General features: G+C 38.7%; 1 pseudogene; it reads left to right on the top strand.

Moving 5' to 3' along the window:
• The window catches only part of LOC107719499 (usherin-like), a 236,590-nt pseudogene that overhangs the window by 58,679 nt on the left and 164,998 nt on the right, over positions 1-12,913 (top strand).

Below are 12,913 nucleotides of genomic sequence, written 5' to 3' on the forward strand. Positions count from 1 at the left end.
GTGTTTGAGAGAGGCGGGGCATAGAGGACTTACAATAATGTACAGTATTTGAAAAATAATGTGTTTTTTGAACATTAAAGTATGTCAACATATTCTGTTACACCAAATACACAAAATAATGATCTTTAAAAAAGCATCATATGACCCCTTTAAGCAGCAACTTTTTTCAACATTGATAATAAAAAGAAATGTTTCTTGAGCATCAAACCAGCATATTGTAATGAGAATAAATTAGCTACATTTTAAAACATATTAAAATAGAAAACAGATATTTTAAGTTGTAATAATATTTCACAATATTACTGTTTTTACTGTATTTTTTAATCAAATAAATGCAGCTTTGGTGAGCATTAGAGACTTTTTTTTATTTAATCTTACTGACCCCCAACTTTTAAGCATTATTGTTAATTAATTGACAATTAACATATTGTGATCAGTACCACAATTTGTTTGACAGCTTCCTTGTTCTCTTTCTCACACAGGAACTATGCATTACACAGATGCTGATTTGTCTCCTTACATGGCATACTCTTACCAGCTCATCACCAGTAATATCCGTGCTAACACCAGAAGTGCCACAGTCAGCTTATGCACTCTGTCTGCTGTACCTGAGCAAGAAGAACTCCAATTAACCCTTGTGGGTCGAGCCAAGCCCACCAGTGCCTCCTTTAACTGGACGGAGCCTTTGAACACCACTGGTCCAGTGGACAGCTTTACCCTGAGTTCGATACATGATCTGACCGGAGAAGAGAGGATCCACTACACAGGACTTCAAACAGAGGCTACCGCTGAGGAGCTGCAACCCTTTACTCGATACATCTTCAGTCTGCAGGCTTGCACTAACGGAGGCTGCGCTCGCAGCAAGAGTCTGATCATACTTACCGCTCAGATACCTCCTCAGCAGCAGCCTGCACCCACAATCACAACCTTAGGGTCCTCTCAACTCAAAGTGGACTGGGAACCTCCAAGGTTACCTAATGGTATTGACACACTTAGAGCATTTCTCACTGTTTTAGATCATTTTTGACAGGGGCACTTTGAAAAATAGGCAGCCCACATTAAGACATGCATATGTGCAGTGGTTCTAAACCTTTTTGACTTGAAGGCCCACATTGTCCAACACAATATCTGTGGGCCCCTCGTGTAAGCTATAATAATATTCTAAATAGTTCAGGAAGTTCTGCTGTAATTATGACAAAGCTGCTTGTTTTCAAACTTTTTTGAATCCAGAAATAGTCAATATATTAAATTACTTAACCACAATTATTTTTGGGTCCAGAAGTTTTAATAACAGTTTGTACTTTAATAAAACAATAGTTTTTGAGGGGGAAAAAGATAAATATTCAATTTACACCTAATTTATATTTGTTTTATTTTATAAAACAAATATATAGCCTCCTGGTTGAGAACCACTGTCATATACAAACCGTTTTAAATATTCATAGGGTACATGTTATGTTTTTGTTGTTAAAATGATCACTACCCCTGATTTTTACATATTTTTGTGGTATTTTTTCCCCCATTTTGTATCTGTTTTTGTCTTCCACCAGACCTAATATTCTGAAAGAAATTAAATAAATTAAAATAATCAGCTTTTGAATTCCTAACCCCACACTGAAACAGTACTAGATGTTAAACATGTTGAAAGTAACGTTGTCTTTTTCATTTACATATTCAGATCAGTCCCCAAATTTCACTCTCCTGTTTTATTTATAGGGAGTAGTAATATTGTTAGACATGATTTTATTTAACAGTGATTCCTAAATGCATACGGCAGAGCTGAAATGCTCTTCTACTTTGCCGTAGCTTCCTTTTTAGCCGTCTCCAGCTACATCATTACAATAATGAGAAATACTATTATAGAGATGCCATTTGATCTCAGCCGGGATGAAAATTAATTCCTTACGAACTTTAATCTACAACCAAGAGGCTTGATTAAGGCTCAGCCCATGCTTCATTTCGCAATATAAACTGATGGGACTGCGCGCCGCAAAGAAACATTTCACATTTAAAACAGTTGATTGCTGCATACAATTATGTATTGTGCCTCGCGCCATTGAAAGCGTCGCAAAATAGCCCTCTGTATATCAATGACTTTTAATGCCAGTTATCATGCTTTTTGCCAAATTAGCTCATTAACATGGACCATTATAAAGTGCCCTTAGAGGATTCTCTCAATGAATTTCCTCTCCGTTTAATTGTGTCTATCTGATTCTCTCTGTCTGCCTCTCTTTTCTGCATAATTTCATGCAGCAGCTGTAATTGTGTATTGTCAATGGCCAGTTTTACATCTCAATATCATCTGCTTCTGTCTGAGGCTTAATAAGGGATTGTGGAAGAAGGTACTGGCCTATGTATGTTTCATGCATCTCTTTCTTTCTCTCTCCAGGTATAATTATCAGGTATGAGCTTTTTATGCAGCTACTGAATGAGTCGCAGAGAAACGCCACCAGTTACGGTCCAGAGCAAAGGGTTTTCCTCAGTAGTGGCTGGCTGAACCCACGGCCGTCGATGAGTTCGGCCAATGAGAACGCTCTAACCCTGCCTGAGAGCAGTGCAGTTGTGTCCAATCTAGAACCCTTTTCCACCTACCGCTTCAGAGTGCTCACAGTTAACATGGCCGCCAGTACCCTGTCAGAGTGGGCCATGGGGCGAACTGCAGAAGGAGGTCAGTCGAACACACTTTGTGCTATCAAAGAAAGCCATTTAAAGTTGTTTTTTACTAAACTGTGGTGATTATAACTATAAAATGATATGAAACTGTGTATTAAGTTTTGGTTGGGGATGGCTCTTTTCATTTTGTTTTATATCCGAAGAGATTATGAAACAAATTATATTGAACAACACTCAAAACAGTTTGAAATAAACAAGTATTGCATTTCATAGGCCACAAACACGGTTCCATTCCGCAGAGAAAATCCTGCATCTTCGGTCTTTATTTAGATGGGAGCCCTGGAGAATTGATTTTGAGGAGATGCTTATTAAGCAGAGAAAGAATTGGTGGCTAGTGTTACAGCATAGAATGACAGTTCCTGAAAAACGGAAACTGGGAATTAGCATAAACATGTGAGGGATTGTTTATGTGGGATACATTTTCACCACAAGTGCTTCACAGGAAGGAGCCCGTCCAGGCTTTCTATTTTATTTAAAAAGAAGACAGCTGAAGTTCCATGTAGTGTTTCTGTCAACTTCCTCTCTATATTTTGACACTTGGAGGGAGGTGTACTTTACTATTTTTATTTCTCGCCATGTTTTTGTTTGACGAGATGCACTTGAGTTTGCGGATTTCCTTGTCAAAGCTTGTGTTAAGAGGATAACCCAAAAGCTGTTTGAAATAAGTCAGGATTAAACAGTGTAGAGCGGAATCAGTTTGCCAGTATTAACAAATAAAAAAATGAGAATTTATAAATTATGCTTCCCAAATGGAAAAAATTGAATAAAATTGTATCAGTGTTTTCCCAGTATTTATTTTTTTTTTTTTTACCCTATCCAACAAGTATTATTATTATTTATTTATTTGTTTGTTTGTTACGTCTTGTTAGGTTTATGCTTAAAATGCTAAAAAACAAAATTAAGAAACTTAATTGCAGTATTCTCTACAAACAAAGCAAACATGCAAACAGACAAATAAATAACGTACATTTTCATCTCAAGAACATTCATTTGCTGGATAGGAAGACAAAAATGCTGATTAAGAAACGGTTTTATTGTTTTGATGAATTATTTGTGCTGCTCCACAGTGCCAGAGTACATGCCCTCTCCTCATGTGTCCCCTGTGTCCTCGTCCTCACTCAGAGTGAGCTGGGAGACGCCACAGGACAAAGACGTCAGGGGCGAAGTGACTGAGTACAGAGTCAACCTTCACCAAGAACAAATGTCCAACCCATATGCTCCACCTATAGTAACACAGGTATCCATTTCAGCACATTCAACTTTTTTTTTTGATAGAAAAGGGCCACTGCCAGAACATTCTGATGTGTTGGCACACAGCTTTGAAGCTTCTGTGGCTATATTGTGTTGTACTTTGCTTCATCCATCACACAGAACACTTCCTATTGCTCCAGTTCTTACATTTTTTTCTCCTTCTTTCATTGATATGTGTTGCTGTATTGATAAAGAAAGTTGCAAGTTTCCATTGAAATGAAAAAAGGAATTTTTTTTTAATCCCCAGTAACCTTCATTTCTGTCCAGTTTTATATTTCCATAGCTTGTGCCTTGTGTCCCAGTATGCATGTGGCGTGGGCTGAACTGTCCAAAAAGGTCTCCTCTATTACTCATGTGAATCTTTGTGTTTTTTTGTCTTCGTTCGGGTAGCAAACCTTTAAAGGTTAAAGTAGCGCCATCTTCCGCATGTTAGTCTGTATTTAAAGCACTGTTTTCCATATCAGGATCACCTTTCCTGTCTTCGTGGCAAATGTTTCAAGGATGTTTTTTGAGATTACTTTTCCTGAACAATCCTCTTTTTAATTGGATTTCATTATCTTAGATCTTAATTAGTTTGATAAGTGTATGTTAGCATTGATGATGTTTTCAATCAGTAACCTGCAGATATGAACTTTTTTAATAAATATGTCAGGTCAGGCAGGTATCGAAAGCTCTGAAGGTGTGATCTTTGTGTTGCGTGTCTACATGTGTACCTCTTATGAGCGGTTGTAAGAACTCCCATTGACATGATCAGTTGCTGAAATATTGCATGTACTTACTGAGTACTGTTCCGCTGTTTTCAAAACAGCTTTTCTAAATGCTACTTCGCTGTTTTTTTCCATATTGTATTATTCTGCCTTATTATACAGCTGAGTAATCTGAGGAAATAATCAAACATGCTTTCCTAGGTTGTTCCTCTCTTTACCTTGAAAAATTGGGAAAAACTATTTATTTAGCAAATTGTTTGTAACAACGTTCGTAGTCACGGGAAGAAGGAGGCGGGAACGGCGAATATTTAAACCATTTAATAATAAAACAAACACAAAACGAAAGTAAAGCAGCAGCCCCTCGCGGACGACTGCCGCACACAAAACACAAAATAAACTCCAGGCCTGGTCCTCTCTCGTCCAACACTGTCGTCACTCCTCCTTTATCCTTCCGGAGCTCCTCCGTGAGACTCGAGACCGGTGAGTGGCGCAGGTGTCGTGCATTAGCATTTACTCCACCGGCCTCGCTCCGTTCCCACGGCTCTCGGCCCCGCCCCTCTCGTCACATTGTTGTTTCAAATTGTTTGTTATAGTTAATTCTTATGATTAAAGGGGTCATATGATGTTGCTAAAAATAACATTATTTTGTGTATTTGGTGTAATGAAATGTGTTTATGCGGTTTAAGGTTTCTTCTTTATGCACCAAGAGCTTGTAACACTTCAAAGAGAAAGGAAAAATTTTAATTGCATCATATGACCCCTTTAAATTTCCGTGAAAAGGTTTAAACAGTATATTCACCAATTCATGTACATCACCACTCAAAAGTATGCCCAAAAGTCCTTTTATTTTTAATAGATGGCTAAACTGTAAAAAAAAAGAAATAAAATAAAATAATAATAATTTTTTTTTTATGGAAAAATGCTATGAAAATGCTAAAGTCAGACTCTGTAAAAGTGTAAATGGATTTAACATCACATTATATGTAATTCTACTATAAAAAATTGTTAAATATATTGGTTTTTGAAAGTGAAACTATGAATTACAATGTAATTTATGGTGTAAAACGGTGTAAAAATGGTGTAAAAAAGGACATTACCTGAACTCTCTGCTTAATGCATCACATATGATTATATTTTGTATAAATAATTTTGTTATCAGTAATGTATGTTAAGGTGTTTGTTTCAAATTTGTAGTCCTTTAGTTCATGTTTGTTTATTGCATAAAATATCACAGTATCGCAGTCACAGTGATTTATGGTCAATTTCTGGCAAACACTGCCTGTTTTTGTGTGTGTGTGTGTGTGTGTGTGTGTGTGTGTGTGTGTGTTTTAACCTTAAATTTAATAGAAAACTTTTTTTTACAGGGCAGGTTTTATTACTGTCTTCTAGTGTAACTGACTGTATTTTCATAAAGGTTAGGTTAATTGTAGTTGACTTGTTATTATGAATAACAATTTTAGCTACTTCACTTTTGTTGTATGTTCAGTTGAGAAAAGACAGAAAATGGGGAGAAGGAGACAAATGATGTGAACTTGATTCAAACTGGCAGTGTCCATGTGAGCACCATGGTTTAAATGATAACAAATAGACCTTGGCTCTGACATTGTTGTCTTAGTTTAAGTGTCTAAAAACAGTTTCAGGTCATCTTTAAGTGTGAAATTGTGTGCTTGCGATTTATTAGTGCTGTGTTTATCTATATCTATTTCTATATATTTTAAACTGTACTCGTATGTTTTCATGTTTTAGGTGCTGTACAGTGGATCAGCACAGGAGCAGAGTTACACGGCAGGAGGACTGAAGGCCTATGAGGAGTACAGTTTTACAGTTACTGTGTGCCGGTCAGTACCATTCCTAGAATCTACATCAGTGTACCTTACTAGCAGCCTTCGATCTTATGTTTTTAATTTTCTGAATCTTTGCTGCAGATTCGCTTCATTCTAATTTATGTCGTTTACCGACTGGTTTAAAATTCTCTTTCAGCAATGCTGTATCATCCCTGATATAAGAACCAATCCAAACTATAAGAACCAATCCCAACTGTTCTACTTTTAAAAATTCACGGTTTATAATGGAGTACACACACAGTATGTGTGTGTGGGCACTCAACATCCAATTACGTGTGAGCACTCAGATATATGTTGTCGTTGAAAGGAGAAAAACCTGAATAGGTGTTAATTCTTATGTTAATATTAATGAAGTGCCTTTAATGGAAAGTGTCTGTCATTGCTCATAGTCAGTTTGTTGAATAGGTCTCCCTCGGTGAAGGCCGGGCCAGACCACCTTTAATTGTGTACGTAAACCCATCGGTGAACTGGAGCACATATGGTCTGCCCTGCTCTCAATTGAGAGAGGAAGTCTTTTATCTCAAAGGAATACAAACTAAAGCTATTTTAGATTCACTCTCAGGTTATCTCTATTATTTTCATACTTTAAAATTGATGAATTTTGAATAGTCAAGCAGTCAGAGAGAGGGAGGTTCGTTCCATGCGCAATTCTGAAAGTGTATCATCAAGAACACCATTTTATTTTTTATCAGGCTTTTCTGTTCTCTCTCTCTCTCTGTCTGTCTCTCTTTTTTCCTCTCTCACTCTTGCTGCCGCCTTTTATATAGTAACTATATACTAGGGGTTGAACAACTTCTGATATTTTAAAGTCGACTTTTATGTGATGAAAGTCGACTAGTCGCTGATGACATCATTAAAACACACACACACACACTCACACACACACACAATCAATGAAAACAGAAGTACAAGTAGACTCAAAGATCAGCAAGAATCAAAGCAAATACTCATTTGTGTCCTTAAATATAACTACCGATACCCTATGCTGATGAAAAAACCTTCAGTAATAACCCTATAAACAGAAGATGACATCGGCAGCTCCATCGGCTGCAGCATATTGAGCTGACCATATGTTACAGCAGCGCTGCGAGCCTGACTGATTCATGCCCATCACATTCCACTGTATCAATTAAAGGCCCTTGAAGGCTGCATGATTTGTGCCTCTGTTATTAAACCCTGCTAATTCATCCTACTTACATATTCCTTATAAATCTCCGGGAGTGTGCGGTGATTCATGACAATCGGGGAGAGCGCTACGGCACATTTTTCTCCTTGTAATTAACAGTAAATTGTTTTTACTGCTGCACAATGAATTTCTCGGCTTGGGCCGCAAATGAAGTAGTAAGAAGCGGAGTGAAGAATCTTGACTGAGGGGTTGGTTTAACTCATTAAGCAGTCACGTGAGCCGATGTGTAAATGGCAAAATAAAGGCAAAGGGAAAAAACTGAAGGGGGAAATGAGGCTGGTCATTGTCAAAAAGTATACTGCCTTCCTGTACAATTAAGAAAAGGACAAATCTGGAAAGGCTAAGATGAAAATACATATATGGGGTAAGATGGGCCAGTTTCATGTGTTCTACAAATGCGTAGTGTAACAAAGGGGGTTTTAACTGCCTATTACAAGACTTTGCCTAATCTTTAATCCATGTGTTATGCTGGAGGATCACACATCTACTATTTATTTACAAAATTGCCAAATTTCAGTTTATACCACATTAATAATTGCTGAACATTCAGTATGCAGTTTATTGTAATACTGATAAGTGTTTGAGCTTAAGAACTGTTTTTAAACAATTTTGTACACCTTTGTTACTCTGCAAAATCTGGATGAACAAAACAAAACAAAAATAACACAAAAATAAAAATAAAACAAAACATTAATCAAATAATGTCAAAAACAAAAAAAGAATTATATTTTATATATACGAGTAAAAAATATTTCCTAATTGAGCCACCAGAGGTTCCCGATTAGCGCTCTGTCGGACTGCGGACCGGTCTATCGGGAGCACCGGGCGAATTCCCGGTGGCCTGGCAGCTGATTTGGCCCACTGCCCGTTGGTTTTTTTTGTGTTTTTTTTAGTTATTGTTATTATTAATATTTAATATTTTTAGCTTAGCGTAAATATAAGCACAGGCGCTCATTGACATTTATCCTGCTTGAATTTGTTCTAAATGAGAAACGCACATAACTTTATAAGTACTAAATTTGCATCTGTGAATATGAAATATTTTAACTACAGTGTTTTTCTTTAATTTTCCGCCGACTGCATCCGTCAAATGTAACACATCGGCAAGGCAAAGCTGACGGCTATTTATGAAAATGCGTTTTGAAGCGTTTACTTGATAACTTGTGGTTAAAGCGCCACTCAGCGGTCAAAAGCTGCAAATGCATTTTGCAGACGCGGCGGCGGCGGCGCCCACGGCGGTAAAAAGCACACTCTGGTTGTCCACCTACTGTAGCACAGTTTTATCACAGAATGCAAAATGTTTCAATGCAAGCATTTCAGTCAAATGTAATTTATGCAACATTTCAAACAGGGAAAATCAGTTCAACCCATGGAAACTTGGAGTTTCCAATTCAACCCATGGAGTTTAAAAGTATCCCAATTCCATTGAAAAAAAAAAGTGGTGTTGACAACCCTGCATCCAACACGAGCTGCAGGAGTCAGATTTCACTGATCACAGGTTGAGAGGAGAGATGACTGACAGATCATGCTGGAGGATTTGCTGCTCAACAGATCCTGAGCTCATTGACAAATATCTGATCTTCCTTTACACAGAACGCGCGTGATCGCTAAATCGAAAGTGAAAGTGAACAGCGAGTGCTCATTCAAAAGAGATTTAAATACTCCGCATATTGATGGCGGCTCCTTGATGTGCGAACATTCTATGCAATATTAGAATGTTTGCGGGAGCAGGTGGGACTGGACACAAAAATCACGGGAGCGGGCAGTAATGGTCAGAAATTCGGTGGGAGTGGGATTAATAAAACAGTCCCTCGCAGGGCTCTTAAACAAAAACGCAGCACATAACTTTATAAGTACTAAATTTGCATCTGTGAATATGAAATATTTTAACTACAGTGTTTTTCTTTAATTTTCCGCCGACTGCATCCGTCAAATGTAACACATCGGCAAGGCAAAGCTGACGGCTATTTATGAAAATGCGTTTTGAAGCGTTTACTTGATAACTTGTGGTTAAAGCGCCACTCAGCGGTCAAAAGCTGCAAATGCATTTTGCAGACGCGGCGGCGGCGGCGCCCACGGCGGTAAAAAGCACACTCTGGTTGTCCACCTACTGTAGCACAGTTTTATCACAGAATGCAAAATGTTTCAATGCAAGCATTTCAGTCAAATGTAATTTATGCAACATTTCAAACAGGGAAAATCAGTTCAACCCATGGAAACTTGGAGTTTCCAATTCAACCCATGGAGTTTAAAAGTATCCCAATTCCATTGAAAAAAAAAAGTGGTGTTGACAACCCTGCATCCAACACGAGCTGCAGGAGTCAGATTTCACTGATCACAGGTTGAGAGGAGAGATGACTGACAGATCATGCTGGAGGATTTGCTGCTCAACAGATCCTGAGCTCATTGACAAATATCTGATCTTCCTTTACACAGAACGCGCGTGATCGCTAAATCGAAAGTGAAAGTGAACAGCGAGTGCTCATTCAAAAGAGATTTAAATACTCCGCATATTGATGGCGGCTCCTTGATGTGCGAACATTCTATGCAATATTAGAATGTTTGCGGGAGCAGGTGGGACTGGACACAAAAATCACGGGAGCGGGCAGTAATGGTCAGAAATTCGGTGGGAGTGGGATTAATAAAACAGTCCCTCGCAGGGCTCTTAAACAAAAACGCACACAATGAATGGCGACTGTAGAAAGCAAAAGCCGAATCCCAGACATTTTGGGCGATTTAGAAATCCCGGCCGGACGCAATTTTTTAGGTCCGAAAACAGGACATGTCCGGGAAAAAGAGGACGTATGGTCACCCTACATCAGGGGTCACCAAACTCGGTCCTGGAGGGCTGCAAAATCTGGATGAACAAAACAAAACAAAAATAACACAAAAATAAAAATAAAACAAAACATTAATCAAATAATGTCAAAAACAAAAAAAGAATTATATTTTATATATACGAGTAAAAAATATTTCCTAATTGAGCCACCAGAGGTTCCCGATTAGCGCTCTGTCGGACTGCGGACCGGTCTATCGGGAGCACCGGGCGAATTCCCGGTGGCCTGGCAGCTGATTTGGCCCACTGCCCGTTGGTTTTTTTTGTGTTTTTTTTAGTTATTGTTATTATTAATATTTAATATTTTTAGCTTAGCGTAAATATAAGCACAGGCGCTCATTGACATTTATCCTGCTTGAATTTGTTCTAAATGAGAAACGCACATAACTTTATAAGTACTAAATTTGCATCTGTGAATATGAAATATTTTAACTACAGTGTTTTTCTTTAATTTTCCGCCGACTGCATCCGTCAAATGTAACACATCGGCAAGGCAAAGCTGACGGCTATTTATGAAAATGCGTTTTGAAGCGTTTACTTGATAACTTGTGGTTAAAGCGCCACTCAGCGGTCAAAAGCTGCAAATGCATTTTGCAGACGCGGCGGCGGCGGCGCCCACGGCGGTAAAAAGCACACTCTGGTTGTCCACCTACTGTAGCACAGTTTTATCACAGAATGCAAAATGTTTCAATGCAAGCATTTCAGTCAAATGTAATTTATGCAACATTTCAAACAGGGAAAATCAGTTCAACCCATGGAAACTTGGAGTTTCCAATTCAACCCATGGAGTTTAAAAGTATCCCAATTCCATTGAAAAAAAAAAGTGGTGTTGACAACCCTGCATCCAACACGAGCTGCAGGAGTCAGATTTCACTGATCACAGGTTGAGAGGAGAGATGACTGACAGATCATGCTGGAGGATTTGCTGCTCAACAGATCCTGAGCTCATTGACAAATATCTGATCTTCCTTTACACAGAACGCGCGTGATCGCTAAATCGAAAGTGAAAGTGAACAGCGAGTGCTCATTCAAAAGAGATTTAAATACTCCGCATATTGATGGCGGCTCCTTGATGTGCGAACATTCTATGCAATATTAGAATGTTTGCGGGAGCAGGTGGGACTGGACACAAAAATCACGGGAGCGGGCAGTAATGGTCAGAAATTCGGTGGGAGTGGGATTAATAAAACAGTCCCTCGCAGGGCTCTTAAACAAAAACGCACACAATGAATGGCGACTGTAGAAAGCAAAAGCCGAATCCCAGACATTTTGGGCGATTTAGAAATCCCGGCCGGACGCAATTTTTTAGGTCCGAAAACAGGACATGTCCGGGAAAAAGAGGACGTATGGTCACCCTACATCAGGGGTCACCAAACTCGGTCCTGGAGGGTCGGTGTCCTGCAGAGTTTAGCTCCAACTTGCCTCAATACACCTGCCTGAAAGTTTCAAGTATACCTAGTAATGTCACGATCTGCTACGGTGCAGGAACACGGAGCAAGGAACGAGGAGACCAAGAGTACAGAAACCAAGGAATTTATTCATCTTGCGTCCTTGGGGCTTGCCACATTAGCATCCTTCGGGCTTGCCACATTAGCATCCTTTCGGCTTGCCACATTTACTGCCGGCTGACTGGACTCGGGAACGGCCGGCTTTCTTGACTCGGGAACTGCCGGCGGAGGGGTTCCGGATCGGGATCGGAGACTCTCCAGACACCGGATGGCGCTCAAGCTCGCGCATAAAGCAATTGCCTCAAAGCACCGGCAAAGTGATTATGAATGTGTCTGGAGAAAAGACGACATTTTAATTATTTATTAATAAACTAGTGCTTTCTGAGTCAGTGTCGGGTGCAAAGATGAAGTTGTCGAATGCCGACGCTGACTCGCCATCTCCACATGGACGTGCCTTTAATAAAAATGCACCTTTTCATACAGACTATATAATTAGAGAATATTACAAAATCGAGTAGGTGAGTTTTCCTTAGATTTTTTTTTATTATTCATATAAAAAAATAATAATAACCTGTTTTGGTTATATTTACTATTAATTGCCCAGCTCCCCCTGTCAATGATCTAGCACCCCTTCAGCACCTGCGTTCAAAATTTTCTGGCGCCGCCCCTGCTAAAGGACATCATTATCAATTGGAAAGTTACATTAATAAATTTAGCAGACAGATATTCAAATGGATTTATTGTATAGGAAGGGATGGAGCTTGAGCATACAGCAACGCAAAAATATCACAGCCTAATAATGCAATAGTGTGTTCAGCATTAGGATTTTTCAAAAAAGATATTGTACTGATTTTGACATTTAGGCACTTTAGAAAATGTGTTTTGATATATTTGTATGAAATAAAGGTTTGTTAAATCTCGGGTATTTAAGTCATTTTAAGATAAATAACATTCTGTGATAACAAATT

This window comes from Sinocyclocheilus rhinocerous, unplaced genomic scaffold (genome assembly GCF_001515625.1).
Source record: "Sinocyclocheilus rhinocerous isolate Xijiao unplaced genomic scaffold, SAMN03320098_v1.1 scaffold1234, whole genome shotgun sequence".
Classification (NCBI taxonomy): Eukaryota; Metazoa; Chordata; class Actinopteri; order Cypriniformes; family Cyprinidae; genus Sinocyclocheilus; species Sinocyclocheilus rhinocerous.